Below are 22,066 nucleotides of genomic sequence, written 5' to 3'. Positions count from 1 at the left end.
TGCCCTATTCTAAGTGCTCCTAGCATGTTTCTGGATGAAAGGAAGAGAGGATTGGGCGGGGGGGAGGGAAGAGCCCTGGAAAATTGCCAATTTATAATCTGTCTTCTGAGTTTTTAAGCTGTGTTTCACTCATGCTGAAAGGAGTCACTTGGCAATTTATGTTATCATTTTTCCTCTTCTCTGGCTTGTAGCTGTGCTTATATAAATCACGGGTGAGTCAGAACATGCCATGGCTTATTGTGGGCAGAAAACTGTGGTAAGAAGTACAAGGGACAGTGTCAGCAAGTTCTAGCAGTGTTGTCCAATAGAATTACAATGTGTGCCACAGATGCAATTTTAATTTTTCTAGAAGCCATGTTAAATAATTTTAAGAGAAATAAGTGAATACAATTTTAATATTATGTACTTATTTAACCCAATGTACCCAAAATATAATCAGTTCAACATTCAATATTTTTTAAATATCCATGATATTTTACATTCTTTCTTTTGTACAGTCTTCAAAATCCAGTAGGTATGTTACACTCACAGCAAATTCTGTACTGTAATTCCTATTAGACACATTTCAAGTGATGATTGTTCACGTCTGGCTAGTGGCTACTGTATTGAACAGTACTAGAGTCAGTGGTTAATAACAGAGACTTCAGAATCAGATGAATATAGGTCTGCACCCTGATCCATCAATAAAGAACTTAACCTCTCTGTTTCTCAGTTTCTGCATTTCTAAAATGGGCGCTAACACCTCTCAGGGCTAATGAGAGGATCTAATGAAGTCATCCAAGGAAAGTCCTCAGCACAGTATCTGTCTGACACAGCAGCTTCCTGGTCACCATGTGCCAAGCTCTATGCTCTGTAATTTACATGGTGAATATCCAACAAACTGCTGTGGTTAGTATTCTCAATGTTTAATGCTAAGGCGGTGAGAGCTGGAGCAATTTCTCCATCAGATGTCAGATGAAAAATCTTCCTCTAGCTTGGTTTTTCAACCAATAAAGTGGAAACAATGAATGAACCTACCACTAAAAATAAAAATGGCTCCCTATTTAAGTAGCATGACACCTCAAAATATTCATGTTACTTTGAAAGTCTTCAGCTTACAACACTAGACCACAGCAATAAAGACAAAAGTTATAGCCTTTCCTTCTTTGCACTTTCTCATTAGTTCACTTCAATACACCTCAAGGCAGAGAAATTCCTCTAGTCATTCACATTCCTGAGCTGATCTGAGTCCCATGGTGTTCACATGCAAGGGGCAGGAGGGCTGAGGGGAGTGGGGGCAGTGTGTGTGTGTGTGTGTGTGTGTGTGTGTGTGTGTGTATGTGTAGACTTCTCCAAAATCCATTCAACCACTATTTCTAAATTATGAGTGCAAAAAAGAAATACACCTTTTTTGTGAGGTCTCATAACTCACCCTCACATAACACAGGTGATAAATGCAAGCAGGTTAAAACATGCGTAATAGATATATTACTGTATCTACTATAGATTTTCATTTTGGCATGCAGTGAGCTCTCCTTCACCTTATGATAAAATATTACCTAACCTCAGCCATAAAGTAACATTAAATAACAGGACACAAATAAACCATTGTAATGATATTTTGTGCTTTGTGACTACTTTCAATTTTAGAACTCAAAGCCATTTACAAACACAAATTAATTAGCTCTTGCACTATATGAGATGTTTTTCCATCTTTATTGAGGTATACTTCACAAATAAAAATAGTATATGTTAAAGGTGTACAATGTGATGCTTTGGTATATGGATACATTGTGAAATGGTTACCACAATCAAGCTAATTAATATATTCATCATCAAGCCTAGCTGGTTTGGCTCAATGGATAGACCGTGGGCCTGCGGACCAAAGGGTCCCGGTTCTATTCCGGTCAAGGGCATGTACCTTGGTTGCAGGCTTCTCCCCAGCCCAGGCCCTGGTCGGGGCTGTGCAGGAGACAACCAATCGATGTGTTCCTCTCACATCAATGTTTCTCTCTGTCTTTCCCTCTCTCTTCCACTCTCTCTAAAAATCAATGAAAAAATATCCTCAGATGAGGATTACCAAAAAAAATAAATAAATAAAAGGAAAGTACAAACCCCAACAAACCTATGAAGGCCTTTCCTGTAGCCTTGCTTAAGTGGCAAAGACAGGAAACTGATAACGCACCCACCGCTGGGGGTGGGTGAAACGATGGCGTGGCCTTAAAACAATTTGCTCCAGGTACTGAGACGGTCCGATCTCCAAATTTTAATGGAAAAAGAAGATGCAGATCAGCGTGCACAGTGCAAAACAAACCAAAAACCGACGAGGGGCGGGATCTCTTTAAAAATAAAAACAGCCCTGGCCAGTGTGGCTCACTGGATAGAGCGTCGGCCTGCGGACCCAAGGGCCAGGGTTCGATTCCAGTCAAGGGCATGTACCTCGGTTGCAGGCTCCTCCCCAGCCCAGGCCCTGGTCGGGGCTGTGCAGGAGGCAACCAATCGATGTGTTCCTCTCACATCAATGTTTCTCTCTGTCTTTCCCTCTCTCTTCCACTCTCTCTAAAAATCAATGAAAAAATATCCTCAGATGAGGATTACCAAAAAATAAATAAATAAAAGGAAAGTACACTGTGTGGAAATTATACTGGATGGAAAGTATGGGTGGGCAGCAGCACACTGGAGGGGAAGCACACTGGGCGGGAAGCACACTGGAGGGGAAGCACACTGGGCGGGAAGCACACTGGAGGGGAAGCACACTGGGCGGGAAGCACACTGGAGGGGAAGCACACTGGGCGGGAAGCACACTGGAGGGGAAGCACACTGGGCGGGAAGCACACTGGAGGGGAAGCACACTGGGCGGGAAGCACACTGGAGGGGAAGCACACTGGGCGGGAAGCACACTGGAGGGGAAGCACACTGGGCGGGAAGCACACTGGAGGGGAAGCACACTGGGCGGGAAGCACACTGGAGGGGAAGCACACTGGGCGGGAAGCACACTGGAGGGGAAGCACACTGGGCGGGAAGCACACTGGAGGGGAAGCACACTGGGCGGGAAGCACACTGGAGGGGAAGCACACTGGGCGGGAAGCACACTGGAGGGGAAGCACACTGGGCGGGAAGCACACTGGAGGGGAAGCACACTGGGCGGGAAGCACACTGGAGGGGAAGCACACTGGGCGGGAAGTGGAGGGGAAGCACACTCTGGGCGGGAAGCACACTGGGCGGAGCACACTGGGCGGGAAGCACACTGGGCAGAAATTACACAGGCGAGAATCATTCCCCTGCCTCTCAGACCCAGACACTGCATTTACCAGTGAGCACGCAGGTGCTACCGCACCTCCATTTTCTAATTAACCTCTTAGCCCACCCAAGCTATGAGGTAGATTTACTTAGACTCTAAGTAGACAATGATAGGCCTGCTTAATTAGACATTTTATCTATTACCTCCATTAAGTGTATCCTTGCTGGAAAGAACTATTCATTTAATCACTATTCCACAATCACCACCAAGCACAGACTTCAATTGCTATAGACAGTTAAGCCCACAAGAGAAGAGAAAAAAAATCTACAAATCCATAATGACCAATCCTGAGGGAGGTTGGTGAGCGACGCGGGGATAGGATTTGACTAAACCAGGCCATAGAGTCATGAAGGTCAGTTGAGTGGATGCTGACAGCCTGAGTGGCACGGAGCCCTAAGTGGGTTTTACTGACACTTGTTCTGCCGCTCTGTTCCTTAGCCTTGGAAGTCCATGCTATAGCGAGTTATTTCCACACGGTTTCTGAGCACTGCAGATAGTGCAACAGGGCCTCCTTAGACATCATGTCTCCCACAGCTGGAAGGGCCCCAGGAGGTCAACTTGGAGATGGGGAAGGTGAGGCCTGAGGCAGTGAGCAACTTGCCAAAAGGCCAGACATGCTCAGAGACCAGACAGGGCTGGGGCCAGAATGCAGGCCAAGCTTTCTACTCCTCTGTCCCAGCTCTGCCCTCACACATCACACACTGCACCTGCACGTTTTCATAAGCATCCACTATTATGCAATCCCACACAATGAGTTAGGAACAAGCATTTGGTGCAATCATTCATTCACTGACTCCATGAGTTTGTCCCCACCCCTCAGTCCAGCTGCAGGTCCCAGCAGGGACGCCCAGGCCATCTCTGCAGTGACTCAGACACAGCTCTTCCGTTCCAGGGTCCCCTTAGAAACCAGGCCTCAGAGAGAGAGAGAGAGAGAGAGAGAGAAAGAAAGAATATGGAACTTATTTTCCACTTGGATCAGGGGAAAGTGTACATGAGCATAATGCCCTGCTTTGCTTGGTGGTTGCATACTAACCTGTGAGGCAGGGACCTCTCGCCAGAACCCTCATGACTCATCATTACAGAGCCAGAGAAGGGGGTGGGGCTACATGCGTCCCCATAACTCATGGGGCATCTCTGTGGGCAGCAGGGCAGACCCCTGATGGGAAGCCAGGAATGTCCGGTGAACGTGTCCCCACACTCCATGAGTCAACACCAAATCATTGCTTTTCTAGACTTCATTTCAGAGGAGAATTCTGAAGATAGTGAATAGTTTAAGAAATCCTCCATCCTGGGAATAGAAAAGATGAGGGGGGGGGGAGAGAGAGAGGCTGGGAAAGACAAGGAGACAGAGACACAGCGGGGTCAAGGTGGCAGTTGCGATGTTAGAAAGCACGCATGAGAGCTAACTCACTGGCATGAATCAAATGCTGGTCATCAAAGGGAATGCCATTAATGGGTGCAAGCTCACAGCTCCTCGGAAATGTAGAATTTAAGGTGTGTATGACAGCTCACTCCCCACACACTTCATGCTGCATTTCAATGACCCCTTAGGCAATTAACTGTGCCGCTTAAATGAAATGTGTGGGATTCCAGAGAGATCAATCCTAATACAGTCGGCTAGCAAAGCTTCCGCATCCGGAAGTATAATGAGGTGAGTGAGAAAGGGGAAGAAATGCCCCTATGCCCGCTGCGAGGCTGTCACCCTGTCAAAGGCACACAGCAGTCCCACCAGGGAGGACAGATGCGCACAGCCAGCCTGGGGCCTCATCTTCTGGAAGAAACTTGTCCCGGTCCCTTCTTCCTCCCTCCTCGGCTTTCCCATATCCTCCAGGAACGACGGGAAAACATCACTCTCCACTAATCTGACTGTTTGGTTCTCTGGTTGGTTCTGATGGAGCTACTCACAAGATTATTTTGTCCTCTCCCAAATTGTTCAACTTTTATCAGACTCGGTTTTTTTTCTAAATTAGCAGACAGATGTCCTTGATGAGACTATTTTTAAATTTTTTTTTTTAATTATAAAGTGGGCCGTCTGTGATTCATCTTTAACAGAATGGGCTTCTTGAAACGGTACAGCGTGCACATGTCAGAGACGGATTCTCTTCCAACTCGGCCCATCACACGAGCTAGATGATCCTGCAAAAGTCACTTAGCTGTACTGCAATTCCGTGTTTATTCACGCAAGAAATACCTGCTGCACACCCGCCGTGTCAAATAAGGCTGTGCTGGGTGTCCGTAGGGAGGCACACAGATGTATAGGACAGGGCTCTGGGCCCCACGGAGGTCAAAGTCTCCATGAGAAACTCAGTTCTGCTAAGCGCCAAGGTCAAGCACAAAGGAAATGCTACAGGTTTCGGAGAGAAATCCCTTTGGCAGAGGAGACCCTGAAATCCTGAGCAGGGGGCCGCACTCGGGTTGGACTTTGAAGGATGAGATTCAACGGGCAGGAAACAGTGTGGAAGATCGAGAGCAAAACCCGAACAGGCCCGTATAGCAAGCATGTGTCCAAAAAGCAGAGGTCCAGTTCAGCCAAGCGGGCAGGAAGGTAGAGCAAAGCCAAAGCAGGAGCCCTGCAAGGCCAGGCTGTGGAGTTGAGACCCCCTCCTCTGAGAGGCCTCAGATTTTGGACCAAGAAAAGCACAGAAGAGAAGAGAGCAGGCGACCAGTGGGCAGGCTGCTGGACGAGGTCGGATGTGAGCCAATAAGGCAGGAGCGAGGACAGTGGGAACAGAAAGGCATGGACTAAAGGAGGATATTTGGTGAAGAAGTTTCTTTGCAGCTCCAGAGTTCAGCGTGGGGTCAGGAGGATATTAAAGATGCCTGAGGTCCCCAGGGAGCCATTCAGGATAATGATGGTGAGGACACTGAGAGTTTAAGCTGGTTCGAGCGGAATATGTTTCCATTTTTGAATATTTGAGATTTCAGTGTTGGCCAAACTTCCAGGGGAGGCCAAGAAGAAGTTAAACAAAGACCTTGAGTTTGAGACAAATCAGAGCCTCCATCTCCTCACCTGTACACTGAAGGTTTCAACAAGATCATACATTCTCAGTCCAGATGTGCATCAGAGCCTTTTGGAACTTTCTGATAGTACAGAAGTCGAGGGCGGACCCCAGATCAATTCAGACAGAATGGCTGGGCAGGACAAGCTTCCCAACACATGGATGGGATGAGGCTCAAAACAGGGAGCTGAATTTCCTGGGAGCCACCTTAAGTTCTAGAACAGCTGAGAGGTTTATGAATGGGGGTGTCTGAGAGAGAAGCATCATGCATGGTTTCACGGGTCACATGGACAAGCCTACTCCAAGACTACCCAAACCCAGAGGCGGTGCCTTCCCTCCTTACACACACCACAGACGAGCCAGTTCCCCTCTCTGAGCCTCACTTGTCTTATTTATAAAATGTGGAGATGGGGATGGAGCAGGAGGGCACAGCAAGATCTGGTAAGTCATGAGAAGTGGTATATTACTGTCATCTTCTTTCCCTCACCATCTTTCACCCAATCTCAGCATCTGCCTTGGCAAGAGTAAATAGCACAACTCAAGCCTAACCGGTTTGGCTCAGTGGATAGAGCATCCACCTGTGGACTGAGGGGTCCCAGGTTCAATTCCGGTCAGGGGCATGTACCTTGGTTGTGGGCACATCCCCAGTAGGAGGTGTGCAGGAGGCAGCTGATCGATGTTTCTCTCTCATCGATGTTTCTAATTCTCTATCCCTCTCCCTTCCTCTCTGTAAAAAAAAATCAATAAAATATATTTTTAAAAAATAGCACAGCTCAAGTTTGCAAAATAGTCTGAAGGCCTTCGTTGGAAGACTCTGGAGATAAAACGACCTTTCTCTCCTCAACATCTGCTACCATTTCTGTAAACGCACGGCACCTGTCAGAAGTGCTGGCTCCCCCACTTAGCAACCTGAGGGATGTGAGGTGCCCCTAAGTCTCAGAGCCTCAGTGTTGTCAGCCACAAAGTGAAATAAATGCCTGAGCTGCCCCTCACCAGAGGGCTGTGCAGATCAATGAAACCGGAGAATTTTGAAAACAAGGGAAGTGTCACTCATGGGGCTGTGATGTCAGGAAAAGGACAGTGAAGCTTCAGTGGGGTGTCCTGGGTTCAGGCCTCTCTACCACAGACAAGCTGAGTGACCTTGAACGTTATACCTCAGTTTTCTCACCTGTCAAATGGAGAAAATACCTTTAATCCTAAAGATGTCTGGCAATTCAAGAGGGGAGACCACATCAAGGACAGTTTCTAATTAAATGTGGACTCAATGTCACACTTTAGCAGTATTCATTCTTTAGAAGTTCAAGTTGGGGGAAAAATAACTGAATTAAGATTCAGAGAGAATCTTGGAATGCAATTGTAACTTATTACGTTTTCAGACATTCAAATGGGGAAAATATATCTGATTTAGGATTCAGAGAGAATCTCAGAATGTGGATATAATGGAATCTCAATTTCCTGGACTCGGGGTGTGTGGGTAATTTTCTGCCCAGCTCATGAGCTGTAATAGAGCAGCTTCTCAAACAGCTCAGGAAGGGAGAAAGTCTGTTGGGAAGAGCTGGGCATGGGAGCTGTATGCAGCCGGCAGCTGGAAGGGCAGGTGGCCCGAAGGCAGCCCAAGCCCGCAGGTGGAGAAGCACTGACACGTGGTGCTCAAGAGGGTGGCTCTTGGGTCGCCTGCCTGGGTTGTGCGCACACCACGTGGCTTTATGGGGAGGCTTTCATGAGCCCCTGCAAAAGCACTCCGCGCAGCGCCTGGATCAGAGAGAAAGCACTCATACACATTAGCCTTTGCTACTGGCTTGGTTCGATAAGCATATTGAGTCCTGTGCCGGAGCTGGATAAAAAGATGAATAAACCTAGTCCTGGCCCTTGAGGAAACATGCTCATTAAGTGTTGAGGAACCCATGTGCGCACAAGCCTATCACAGCCCTCTTGGGTTTTGGCCAACAGTCATAGGAGAGTTGTCAAGCCATCATACGTGGAGTGCTTATCTCCTGTAGATGTAGTTGTATAAATGTAGGTTTCCTTTCTGGGAAGCCCTTTAGACCACAGAAATACCATGTATACTTTATGCAGCCACTGGTATAAGCTTTTCCAGATATCTCCTAAGTATTAGATGCAAATATTAAATCCAAATACTTAATATTAAAGTAACCTTTAAAATGTTCTCTTGGCAGAATTTTTCTTCATGGTCTAGGCTGGCTGACGTATCTGAAAATAAAACTGCAATAAAGGTTAGACAACAGGGAACATATCTTCCTGGTAAATCTCCCTGAAGCAAGAGTAAGCATTTTCTTCATTGTTCCCAGATCTTCAAATTGCATTCGAAGTCGTGAAACAAAAATGTTTCCTTGCCAACCTGATGTTCGCTGATACCACTGCCAGTGTGTAAACGCTGTGGGGAAGGTCATTTCCCTGGAAGACTTCTTCAGCAGTCTCCTGTCACGGGTGTTAGAAGATGTCTCCAACCTCTGGCTGACTCCAGCGCTATGAAGTACTTTTTGTTATTAACTCACTTGTCTCAGTGAAGCAACTTGTTAGTCCACACAGCTGGGTACTTAAGACCTTCCCCACTTGTGAAATGGAGATAATTAATAGAAACTACCTCAAATGACAATGTGAGGATTCATGGAGTTGTTGCATATAAAGTGTTTAACAGTACAGTAGCCCCACCTTATCTCTGGGGGATATGTTCCGAAACTCCCAATGGATGCCTGAACCCACGCATAGTAATGACTTTTTATAAAGTAATGACTTTTTTTTTAAATCCCCACCCGAGGATATTTTCCATTGATTTTTAGGGATAGTGAAGAGAGAGGGAAAGACAGAGAGAAATATTGATGTGAGAGAAACACACGGATTGGTTGCCTCCTGCACATGCCCTGACCAGGACCTGAGCCAAGGAGGAGCCTGCAACCGAGGTACGTGCCCTTGACCAGAATCAAACCCGGGACCCTTCAGTCCACAGGCCAACACTCTATCCACTAAGCCAAACCAGCTAGAGCCAAACCTTTATATATGTTTTGTCTTACACACACATACCTATAATTTATAAATTAGGCACAGTAAATGATTAACAACAATAACTAATAGTAAAATAGAATAATTCTAGCAATAAAAGTTATGTGACTGTCTTTGGGGCCGTTATTAAGTGAAATACAGGTACCTGAACACAAGTGCGACTGTGGAGCTGACCCCCGAGATGGCTATAAGTGACCAATGGGCAGTAGTGTGTGCAGCAGGGAGGCACTGATCAAAGGGGTGATTCGTGTCTCCGGTAGGATGGAGCGGAACAGCGAAAGTCTCATCATGCTACTCAGAATGGCGTGCAATTTAAAACTTAAAAATTGTTTATTTCTCGAATTTTTCATTTACTATTGCAGACTGTGGTTGGCCACGGGTAAATGAAACCTCGGGAAGTGAAACAGCAGATAAAGGGGCACTACTGTACCGAGGCAATAACTGCTTAGGAAGCATTAGCGGTTAGTTAGCTGTTGCCATTATTACTACCATCGTCACTGTAAATCCTTCCGTTTCTTTTTATAGCTGTACATGTTCTTTCCTTCAAATGCGTCAAACTGTCCATAAGTTTTGTTTCTAAAGCAAACAAACCATCCTTCCTTTGCTTCTGTGCAAAAATGTCTTTCTTTGACGTTTTCCCAGTCTACTCAGAAGCATTTTAAAGAGACCATCTATCTCTTTGCCCAAGTGTTTGCTTAGCAAAGAGGCATATGACATTTTCTCCCTCATGAAGCAGCTCATTGCATTTTCATCCTGGATGGCTGCATTGAAAATTAGAGGAAGCCTTCGTGTGATAAGAAATGTCAGGAAACCAGAAGGCAACGCGCAGGAGGGTGGGGCGGTGAGGGAGATCAATGACCAGGCTTCCAGACTGGCCACACTTTGGAATCACTCATCCCAGACCCTCACTGCTCAAGTGCAATCACTGGACCGGCAGCACCGGGCAGCTGATCAGAAATGCAGACTCTCAGGCCTGAGACCTGCTGAGTCAGAATCTGCACTTTAACCGGATCCCCAGGGGAGTCAAGTACACAATTTGAGAAGCAGCAATTTGGGCAATTTTTTAAAAAAATATCCATGTCTAGGCATGCTCTTCTTTGAGCACACCCACCCCCTTTTCTCAGCTGTGTGCTTTTGCTTTCTGTACCCTAAGCTCTAAGGGTTCCCGCGATACTTGCAACCAGAGGAACAGTGGGCAGCGGCAGCTCGTCCCAGGCTTACCTGATTCTGCCTCCGGGGGTCCTTCTTTGCCTCACTGCCCTAAGCTTTAATAAATTCACTCTCAGTTTCAAAAAAAAACTATTTAATTAAAAGTAAAATACCCATGTTAGACATCAGTCCCCACATCAATAAAATCAGATTTCTTACGGGTGAGGCCTGGATTTGGGTATTTTTTGAAAAAGCTCCCCAGGTGACTCTAAGGTTCAGCTAGGGTTGGAAAACCTAAAAAAGAGGAAAGGTGAACTGGGTATGGCGATATGAACAGGCATCAGCCTGGTGAAGAAGGAAAGAACAGAAGGCTGGGTATCCGTGCATCTGTAGAGGGATGGAGGCAAGATGTCGAGAGGTTTGAGGTAGCTGAACTACAAGGCCAGGGCCATGGCAGATGAGGCAGACAGCCAGAGGACAGGTCATGAAAGGTGCCATGTGCTTTGGTCAGGACTCTAGAACCAATGTATCCTACACAGGGAAGCTCTAAAGGGTTTTAAAGAGCACGAAGCTTGTGTATCAGAAAGATCACTCTGTCTGCTAGAGAGAATGGATTTGACAGAGAGAAGACACAAGATAAAGAAGACCCGTGACAAAGATAATGAATTCTGCTTGATAAAGACAAAGGGTCTGGGGCAGGCTAATCGTATTGAAGTTGGAGAAAAGGGGACAGGTTCCAGAATTAGCAGAGGCATAAGAGTCAGGACTTGAAAAGGGAAGAAAGGGACTTTACCAAGAGGAACACTGAAGAGCCCGGATAATCAGTTAAGAGAGAAAGTCTAGCGTCCCAGGAGGTGGTCATGCAGATGTATAAGTGGGGGAAGAAGGGTTTTCAGAGTCAGTGTATTATGACCTGAAGGTTGCCAAGAAAATTCTGGAGGATAGGAGCCGCTGGGAAAGTACTTGACTTACCTAACAGGACACAGGTATCTCCCTTGGCATACGCATGCTTTATTCCCAGATTACCAGCTGCCAAGAGGCTAGGGCTGTCCTTTCGTGATTGCATCCCAGAGCCTAGCCTGGTACCTAGCACTCAGCAAGCACCATCCAATTTCTACAGGCTGATGAGAGGAGAGGGGGGCGGGGGGGGACGGGGGGACAGCCCAGAAAGAAGTCTAGAAAGCCAGGCTCTCCAAACCAAAGAGCAGCACCAACGCATCTACTTCTCAAATTGCATTCTGGGAAGGCCTCTTCCTGAAGCACCGATTCCCAGAGTGAACGAGACCAGTGCTTCTCAAAGTCTATGTGCACCGGAACCATCTGCTGGGGATCCAGGTAAAATGAAGATTCTGACTCAGAGGGGCTGGCGTGGGGCTGAGAGTCTGCATTTCTACTGATGCTGATGATGCTTTGGACACACTTCAAGTCTCCAAGAACTGCTTAGGAAGCAGACCCGGGCCTGTGGATCAGGCCATAGCAGGATAATCTTGAAACTTGCCCCACAATGATTATCTCTGTTCTTCTGGATCATTTTCCTTAAGATCAGAGCTATGAGCAGATGGAAGCTGAAGGCATGGTGTCCCAGATCTGAGCTGTGAAAGGCGTGAAGGTAGAAAATCAGACTCCTATGTCTAAGGGAAAATCTCAAGGGATCCTTTGGGCTGCAGGAGCAGCAGGAGGAATTCACCTGCAGAAGATGGGTGTGAGGTTTCTGCCTGAGGCAGGCCCCTGGGTTCAGGAGGGTGTGGGGCAGGCCTATTTCTACCCCAGCTCCCTGCTTTCAACAACAGATGATTTTCTTGTTTTTCTGCTCTCTGAGATTCCCCTCCATCTGCTGAAAATGAGAACAGCCTTTATCCCTGACATTTCTGGAACCTCTAATCTTGTAACTTGCGGGCTTCAGTCTGGCTTGTTGCAGCTAGAGACCTGGGTCTGAGAAGAGAGGTTCCCTAGCTGCCCTCAGATAGGAAATGGAATTTTTGGCCAGCGTAAAGCATTAAGGGACTCCTTTCAGCAGAATGCTCCCCACAGCAGTTCTCCAAGTGAATTTCTACTTGCAGCACGTCTAGGTGGGCTTCCGGCCAACCTCTTCTCTATCAAGGTTTATAATATAAACCATCCCTTCAGCTTCCCATCTGTAAGTTTTCTTCTTGCACTTGTGGAAAAGTACATTTATCTGTTAACTGTTAAGCTTTCACGGTCCTCCCTAACCTCATATCCCACTCCACAGCCAAGCTCAAGCTCACGGCTATTGCTGTGGGGGGTGGGAATAGGGTGTTTGTTTGTTTGCTCTTGCTTGCAATTCCCTCCCTCTGTCCATTCACTTTTCAAGGAGCAGCTCACAGGCGTGCCCTGTCCAGGAAGCTTCCCTTACCATCCTTTTTAGAGTCATCGTTCCCTCCTACCTCCTGCACTGAGTCAAAAACATAGAACTTTATAGTGCCCAGCACTCACAGAATTTCTGATCTGTCTGTAAAGATTTTTTTTTCTTTTACTCCAACAAGAGTATGGATTCCTTGAAATGAGAGATCCAGTCTTAATTCTTTTGCATTCTGTACAGAGCCTAGTAGAGTAATGAACGGCACATTAAGTGGCCAGTACATTTTCTCTCATTTATTCCATTATTCTTTGTTGGAATATTTTTAGGTGGTGAATTTGGTGTAACGGATTTTTAGGTGGCATGCAGGTTTAGGGGTTTGCAAGAACCAAGAGAACCACAGGCAAAACTTTAAGAATTAGGCTCTAACGGCAAACTGATTGGTGAATATTGTCTCCTTGGCTGGACCCCAGCACTTACCCTATCTCTTTCCTCCTTCCTTCTACCCTGAAATAATAGAATTAGTAGCAGCAGCCACAGTCATTGCAGTAGGAGTGGCAGCAGCAGGTTCTGCCTGTTGGGCCACCCACGGCTACCTTCTGACCTCCCTTATCTACCATTCTCCCCTTGCTCTCTGCACTCCTTCCACTGCCTCCTTGAACATACCAGACATGTACAGGGCCCTGAACTTGCTCTCCCATCAGCTTGGAAATCTCTTCCCCAAATAGGCACATGGCTTATTCAGTCCCTCCATCAGGAATCTGCTCACAGGGAAACTTCTTGGTTACTCTATTTAAAATTGTAATCCATCCATGTGTCCCTCTTCCAACACTACCTACCTCCTTTCCTTGTTTGATTTCCCCCCAAAATACATATCACCATCTCACAAACTTAAATTATCTTCCTTTATTTTGTTTGTTATCTGTGTCTCTTGGTAGAATGTGAGCTCCACGAGAGCAAGAACTTTTGTAGGTCGAATGTGCTGTTGTACCTCCATTGCCTAGAACATAGTAGGTGTTCCAAAGTATTTATTAAATGAATAAAAAGCATAACTTTCCAAAGTATATTATGTGAACCATTGGGTAGTATTCGAGATGATTTTATGGGGCATGTGAACCAATTTTTTATGATCATATATTTAATAATGAACTAGAATATCAAAACAATTCCACAGATATAATTGCTTATTACAAGTTTAAGTTTTTTTAAGTGAATAGATTTTAAATTGTAATGGTAAATAGTAAATTATGATTTAAATAATAAAATAGGAGACAAATGGTAAAGAAAAATACCAGGTAAATAGAAATGTAAGCTCCACCCAAATGTTACAAAATCACAGCAAGGGTCTGCAAAAGACTGAAGTTTGATTCCTACTAGGTTAGTGATAGGTCATCTGATTGTGTTGATATTGAAGTGCTTGGGGTGATGGGTTCTGGTGCCTGACATTTAACTCGAAATGTGTGCAAAAACAGGTGATGTGATCGGTGGAAAGCAGACGCTGATACGTGGATAGATATGTGATAAGGTAAGCATACTAAAATGTTAATGGTGGAATCTGAGTGGTAGGTATATGGATGTTGACTATACAATTCTTTAAATTTTTTTGGATTTTTAAATTTTTCATAATAAAATCTTATGGGCAAAAGCTTTGGGGAACAGCTAACTCACAGAAAGGAAAGGAAATAGTCAATTATGCCTGAATGAATCAACAGAGGAGGAAAAGAAGACAGCAGAGACTTTAAGGGAGAGAAAGCCAAAGAAAGTGAGAACATTGAGTTCCGGATGGATGAGCCTCAATCCTGAGAGACAAACAACTGCATGTCATTTTAGTACAAGAAATAAAGCTTCCTACCTAGAGAGGATTTTATTGTACATAAAGGGAACGGGTTTAGGGGTCTTCACACAGCTTAATAACATGGGAAAGAAGTCATGTAGAGGTAGAATTCTGTTTAAAATACAAAATGAGAATGTTTGAAAAAAAGAGAACCTCAGCTGCCAGATGTATAGTTAGAATTCTACATATGAACGGGAGCCTGAGAATAAAAAACCATGTGTGACTGCCTCCCAAAAGCCATCTTCCTTTCCTACAAGAATATTTCAATGGTGTCTTCAAAAAAGGTACACACAGAAGTCATCAGCAATCAATCTATAATAAATTAGAGGCCCAGTGAACGAAATTCACAGGTAGGGTCCCTAGACCTGGCCGGCGATCAGGGCCGATCTGTGGGGTGACCGGCAGGGCGAATGAGGGGATGGGGAGGTTCCCGCTGGCAACCGCCTTGGCCGGCCTGGTGCAGCCCACTAGCTGGCCCCGCCCCTCACCACCGCTGCCGGTCACCTCCCTCTACGGGGTGACCAGCAGGGTGATGGGGGGCCCCCCCGCTGGCATCCACCTTGGCTGGCCTGGGGCCTGCAGGCTGGGGGCAGCTCCTGCATTAAGCGTCTGCCCCCTGGTGGTCAGTGCGTGTCATAGCAACCGGTCGTTCCGCCATTTGGTCAATTTGCAAATTAGGCTTTTTCTATATAGGATAGGGTCTCTGAGCAGAGTTTGGGAAGACTGAAGAATTCATGACAATTGGGCAGCCCATCTAGCCAGAAACTGGACACATTACTTCTGTTTACTAATGGTACATAAGCAATAAGTATTTGCACACAAAGGGGGACTATAACACTACAAACATAATCTTATAATGATGAGCTTTGAGACTTTCTAAGCCATTGTGTCCTCTCCTCCACTCTTGTTGATTATCTTAAATCAGGTGAGGAGTTCAAGAGACCTTGAACCAGTTTGAGGACATTTCCTTTGTAAATTTTCCATGGGGTGATTTGCAATATAACATGTAAAATGACTTGGGTCTGTATAGAAATTTCCATTTTGACATCCTGCTATATAATGAGGTTCGCATTGATCCTAAACCACTTGGTGAGTTGTGTAACGGTTAACATGCAAGATCATACATCTAGATAGTAGCGAGGTGGAGACACAGACTCAGGTCTTCCAGCTTCACACTGTGCTCTTTCAGCTGCCCCATGGGATGGGCAGAACTTGCTGGAAGAGAAACTGGGGATATCGAGACGTAAATATGGGATCACTGATTAACACTGAGGTCCAGCATGAGCTGACAGATCCAAGAGCCCAGAACCAGAAAGAGTTCTCCACAAACATAGTCAAGAACCAGAAAACGTAAATAAAATGGTGCCTCAGTTACTTTTCTTTGGGTTGCAAAAAATAAAGACCAACTTGAGTCACTTGAAATAAATGGGTCAGTTCACTATCTTGATTGTGATGGTTGTATGGGTTTATACATATGTCAAAATGTTTAAGCATCACTTTTTTTTATATTTTATTGATTTTTTACAGAGAGGAAGGGAGAGAGATAGAGAGTCAGAAACATCGATGAGAGAGAAGCATCGATCAGCTGCCTCCTGCATACCCCGCACTGGGGATGTGCCTGCAACCAAGGTACATGCCCTCGACCGGAATCGAACCCGGGACTCTTCAGTCCCCAAACCGACGCTCTATCCAGTGAGCCAAACCTGCAAGGGCTAAGCATCACTTTTAAGTAGGCACAGTTTACTTTGTGTCAACTGTATTGTACCGCAATACAATTGGTTTTCTTTTTTAACTCTTAACAGCAAAAAACAAACAATATAATGCAGAGGTTCTCAACCTGTGGGTCGCGACCCCTTTGGGGGTCGAATGACCCTTTCACAGGAGTCGCCTAAGACCATCAGAAAACACATATATAATTATATATTGTTTTTGTGATTAATCATTATGCTTTAATTATGTTCAATTTGTAACAATGAAAATACATCCTGCATATCAGATATTTACATTATGATTCATAACAGTAGCAAAATTACAGTTATGAAGTAGCAACGAAAATCATTTTATGGTTGGGGGCCACCACAACATGAGGAACTGTATTAAAGGGTCGTGGCATTAGGAAGGTTGAGAACCACTGATATAATGGGTTCGAGTGGGACATCAAACATACAATATGAGGGAAAAAGAGGCTCTGGGTAATGGAAATGTGAAAAGGTCAGGGGAGAATTAGAAGTACAGAAACGCATCTTATAAAACAGTCACGAGGCAAATCGGAGAGAGTAAAACGGATGATGTTGATGTTCCTAACGTTGACAGTCAGTGTCTGTGGAAGTTTATTGGCTTTGATAGGGGTGTCAGGGAGACGGAGAATTCCTCCCTCTACCCTTTTTCAGTTTTTATGGTTGGACTAATAGTGAAATAATAAAATGGACACAAGACTAGATTAACAGGAGAAAAAAAAACAGTTTCATATGTGCACACGGGAGAAGCACAATATGATGCTCAGATCATAAAATGAGGCTCAAAGAAATGATCAGACTGGATACCATTATATGTTTTTTAGATAAATAGACAATAAATTAATGATAAATTGACATGACAAAGAAAGCTAGTGCTCATTAGAAAGGAATCTAAGCAAGGTGAGGGCATTCGTTAGTGAGGAATCTAAAGTCTGGGCTTGGATAGTAAGTGAAAGGCTTGTAAAAAGCTCTGGCTCTAGGTTTCTGACCGCTAGTGATAAGGTTGTCTCTCAGGAGATTTATTTCCTGCACTCAAGGAGACAGGGAAGGTCAAGGTGCCCTCTGGCACCAGCTGCTTGTTAAGTAGCCATAATTCAAAGTAATGAATATGCCACTGTGGGATATGTGGGGGCGTCATATTTTGGGCCCAACAGGTAGTAGGAAAAGAGTTGTAGCCCTGGCTGGCATCACTCAGTGGTTAGAGCATTGGCCCTCGCATCAAAGGATCTCGGGTTTGATTCCCAGTCAAGGGCATGTACCTGGGTTGCAGGTTCAATCCCCAACCCTGGTTGGGCGCGTGCAGGGAGGCAACCGATTGATGTGTCTTTCTCACATTAATGTTTCTCTCTCTCTCTCCCCTCCCCCCTTCCCTCCACTCTCTCTAAAAATCAACAGAAAAAATATCCTTGGGCGAGGATTAACAAAACAAAACAAAAAAAAAGTTGTAACTATATAATATGAAACAGATTTTACAGTAACATTCTTTGAAAGATCAAATGAGACCAAGTATATATTAGCATTTTGAAAGGTATAACTCGCTAGACAAATATAAGTGGTTATAAATAACATAAAATGCTAATAATTATTCCTGATTAATTCAGAGTTTCCCCAGCAGACCCCTCTCATGTGCAGTGTAACATCATGTACATCTTTCTCATCTACAGGGTGAGAACTGTTCTTGTTTGTTTGGTTGGTTGTGTGTTTTTTTAAAAAAAAATATTTTTATTGATTTCAGAGAGGAAGGGAGAGCGAGAAACATCAATGATGAAAGAGAATCATTGATCAGCTGCCTCCTACACGCCCCACACTTGGGATCAAACCTGCAACCTGGGCATGTGCCCTGTTCGGGAATCGAACCGTGACCTTCTGGTTCATAGGTCGACGCTCAACCACTGAGCCACGCTGGTCGTGAGAACTCTTCAAAACAGAGTCTTTACACAGACATGGACAGGTAACTACACTGTCAAAACCCTCTTTAAGCCTGACCTCTCTCTGCCTTGCTCCCTGCATCTACCACAGCAAGATTCCTGACTGATTGAGCAGGAGCAAAGGGACTCTCCTGCCACAGCTGTGTCAAGCGGATTTAACGTGCCCAGCCATCTGTAACAGGAAAACACACTTCCCACACACGGGTGCAAAGTCCACAGATGGAGGCCTGGGGATGGCTCAGTCCTTCAGGAAGACTTGGAGCCTGTGGCTTCCCTCTTAGAGCAATCTTTTAGAAGGGTTGCAGGCTATTCAACACATTTTCCAGAAATTCCCTTAACTCTTCAGAAGCCATAGCACACATCCCATGCCTAGCTACTTCCAGACAAGAACTGTGGCTCCCATGGCCATACATGGCATCTTGCTCAGTAGAGGAGGGGAGAAGTCAGCCAGTGTCCCCAGTGCCTAGGACATTGGCACAGACTGGGGGCTCGAGAAGTATTTGTGGAAGGAAGAACAGAAGTAAGGGGGGAGGGAGGAAGGGAAGGGAAGGGAAGGGAAAGGAAGGGAAGGGAAAGGAAGGAAGGAAGGAAGGAAGGAAGGAAGGAAGGAAGGAAGGAAGGAAGGAAGGAAGGAAGGAAGGAAGGAAGGAAGGAAGGAAGGAAGGAAGGAAGGAAGGAAGGAAGGAAGAAAGGAAGAAAGAAAGAAAGAAAAAGAAAGAAAGAAAGAAAGAAAGAAAGAAAGAAAGAAAAGTTTTCTAAAAGTAGAATTGCTGGACCAAAGAGGATATTCAGTCTGAAGGCTTTTAAACTGGCCAAGGTTACAGCAATTTTAGATTCTGTTTTAATGCAGCCAAAGGAAAGGCCTATAGCTCATCCTCGCCTTCACTACCACTGGACAAAAATAAAAGACAGGAGGGCCAACCAACCCCACTGTTGTCTTAATTCGTAGTTCTTTCACTGCTAGTGAGAGTGACCATTTCTGAAAATAGTTGTAGGTTGTTTTTAGCTCTCCTTTCTCACCTGGTGATTCTGGACCTTTACTCCTGGACCCCTTGACATCCCACCACACAGACACTTTGAGATAATACTAAGGAAACCTGGTTTTCTCTATTCTGGAGGTTTTCCGAGTCACAAGAGAAGTTCTCCGGTCCTCACGGGGTCCACCCCAGCTCATACCCCAGCCTGCTGCCCACAGTTGACTGTAGAGGCACAGAAGCCTGGTCTGGTCTGCTCTTTCAGTCCCCAGCTCTAGGACCTGGAAGCCACTCCACCTGACAAGAAGTCTACTCCAATGCCAACCCCATCCCAGCCACTGCTAGCTCCCTCCCCTGCCCTCCATGTTGGAATTCAGCCTCATCTCCCTCAAATCACCCCCAAATCATGACATTTCACTCCTTCTGGGAGACTGAGACTAAAGGGGTGTGTGTGTGTGTGTGTGTGTGTGTGTGTGTGTGTGTGTGTCAATTCGGCAGGTGCTCTCAGCACCTGAGCATGCAGGGCCCTGTGCCTGGTGTTATCAGAGGTTAAATTAGAAAAGGTGTGGTCCTTGCCTTCAAGGAATTGACAATCAAACACAGGAGATGACCTATATTCAGATCATAGATAATAATGGCAATGCAGCGTTTTGTAGATCCCATGCCAGAGGTAAAGCCATGTGCCGGGGGAGGTCGGCATCAGGCCTGAAAAATTGAGGAGGGCTTCCTGGGGGAAGTAGAATGTAAGCCCTGTGGCAATGGAGAAAGTCAGGCCAGGAAGAAACGACAACTTGAGTAAAGGCACAGAGGAGGGAATGTGCATTCTGAAGCTGCCGAGTTTTTTAAGGAGGAGGAACAGAAGCTAATGTTGGGCACGAGGGCTGAGGCCAAACTTTTCTGGAGGCCCGAATGCCAGGCCAAGGAACAGGGAGTTTTATCATCAACATCTGAGCAAGAAAAACATAGTCGGGTGCTATCGGCTATAAATTGCCCACAACTATGTTTATTCAGAGATTAGACAACTAACCAAGAAAGATACGAAAGCTGTAAATTGCCTATTGTGTCTGAAAAAATAACAGTAATTCTTGCCATTGATGTGGGCAGACTTCCGTTTGTCTACGAATCACGCAGCATAACAAAGGATCTGCATATGGTTCCACACATGCCATCTTGATGTGGGGATTTGCTTACAACCCAGAAAACTTTGTGTTTTCTATCTTCATGGTTTACTGGCATGAATCACTCTGTGAGCTGGTCTCCTCCAGGATTTCCAGGCAGAAGGAAGGGCAGGTGTCCCTTCTGCACCCCGATCCTCAAATGCATCTGGGGAGTTTCTGCTCCCACTTCCACCCCCTGGTTTCAACCTTACTAGTGGGTCATGCCAAAGTCCCTCCCTCTTCTCCTGTCTCAATCTCCCAAGCTCCTCCTCCCAGCCCAGGAAGGGTGCTTGCCTTCTTAGGTACGGGAAGCCACCCTTATATCACAGCTCCCTAGTTTTCTCTTCTATTGTTCACCTGTATAAACTCGAAACTCCAGTTCTTCATTGTTGGCTCCCATAGAACCCACAAGCCCTACTTCTCTCAAAGAGGCTGGCTCCACACATAAGAGTCTTGCAAATGAAAATCACAGCTGTTATCTCTGACGTGCACCTTCAGACCTATCTTGGAAGTTGGAAACAAAAATTGGTCTCTACTCTTCAGCTAGATTCTGCAAAGCCCCCTGTATAGTAAAGAATTTAACTTTGCCCAAAGAGGTCTGGCTTTGGCAATTGATCCCTGATTCCAAATTGTTGGAATGTCCTGCTTGATAAGAGTGTCCTTGCTTACCTGGGGGCTTTGGACCACACCAGAAAGTCTATCAATGTGATTAATGGTGGGGCTTTGAGTCACATAATATCAGTTCAACTTCCGAAGGAGCTGCAGCCTGAATCAGCCACGTGGGCAGTCAACCTTGGAACCCCAATAAAAATGCTGGATACCGAGGCTCTGATGAGCCACCCTGGTTGGCAGTGCTCCATATACATTGTCACACGTCCTTGCTGGAAGAGTAACGCCACCCACCACACTGGGACAGGACGACAGAAATCCCCCACCTGGAACTTTCTTCTCTGCCCCAAGTGTTGCCTTCCTTGGCTGATCTCAATCTGTATCTCTTCCCTGTAATAAACCATGACCATGCCTGTAATGGCTTACAGTGTGATCTGTGAGTTCTTCAAGTGAATTATCAAACATGAGGATGGTCTTGTAACCCCCTAAACTTGCACTTGATGTCAGAAGTGAAGGAAGTCTAGGGGACTGTTCCTCTAACTCTTGCACCCCTGATTCAGTAGATGCCTCAGCCTCAATGGGAAGAGAGGGCTGCAGAGCCACCAAAATGATCAGCAATGACAATTACACCAGCTAACACTTCAAAATATTATCCTTCACACACGTATGGAACTAACAGTGCGTAGCAATGCATGGTAAATGCTAGCAGTGAGGTGCACTCTCTGAGTGGTACTGAATTGAGAAGAGGAAAGTGGGCAAAATGGCCAGGGAAGACTTCATGGAAAAGGTGGGACTTGAACTGGAATTTCGAGAATGTAGACAAATTACACAGGCAGTGTGAGAAGAACATCCCAGGTAGGAAGGAATGGTTCATATCAGCTTGCTAAATTGGCGGATCATTTAGAAGTCTAGGAAAGAAAGGCTACCACAGGAAATTAGGGCATTATTAGCCTTGAAAGCTTCCTGATGTTATCTCTCTGAACTCCCTCATTAGCCTATATATATATATATATATATATATATACACACACACACACACACACACACACACACACACACACA

This window comes from Myotis brandtii, unplaced genomic scaffold, assembly GCF_000412655.1.
Source record: "Myotis brandtii unplaced genomic scaffold, ASM41265v1 scaffold200, whole genome shotgun sequence".
In the NCBI taxonomy this organism is placed as follows: domain Eukaryota; kingdom Metazoa; phylum Chordata; class Mammalia; order Chiroptera; family Vespertilionidae; genus Myotis; species Myotis brandtii.
Note: the sequence above shows the minus strand (reverse complement) of the source record.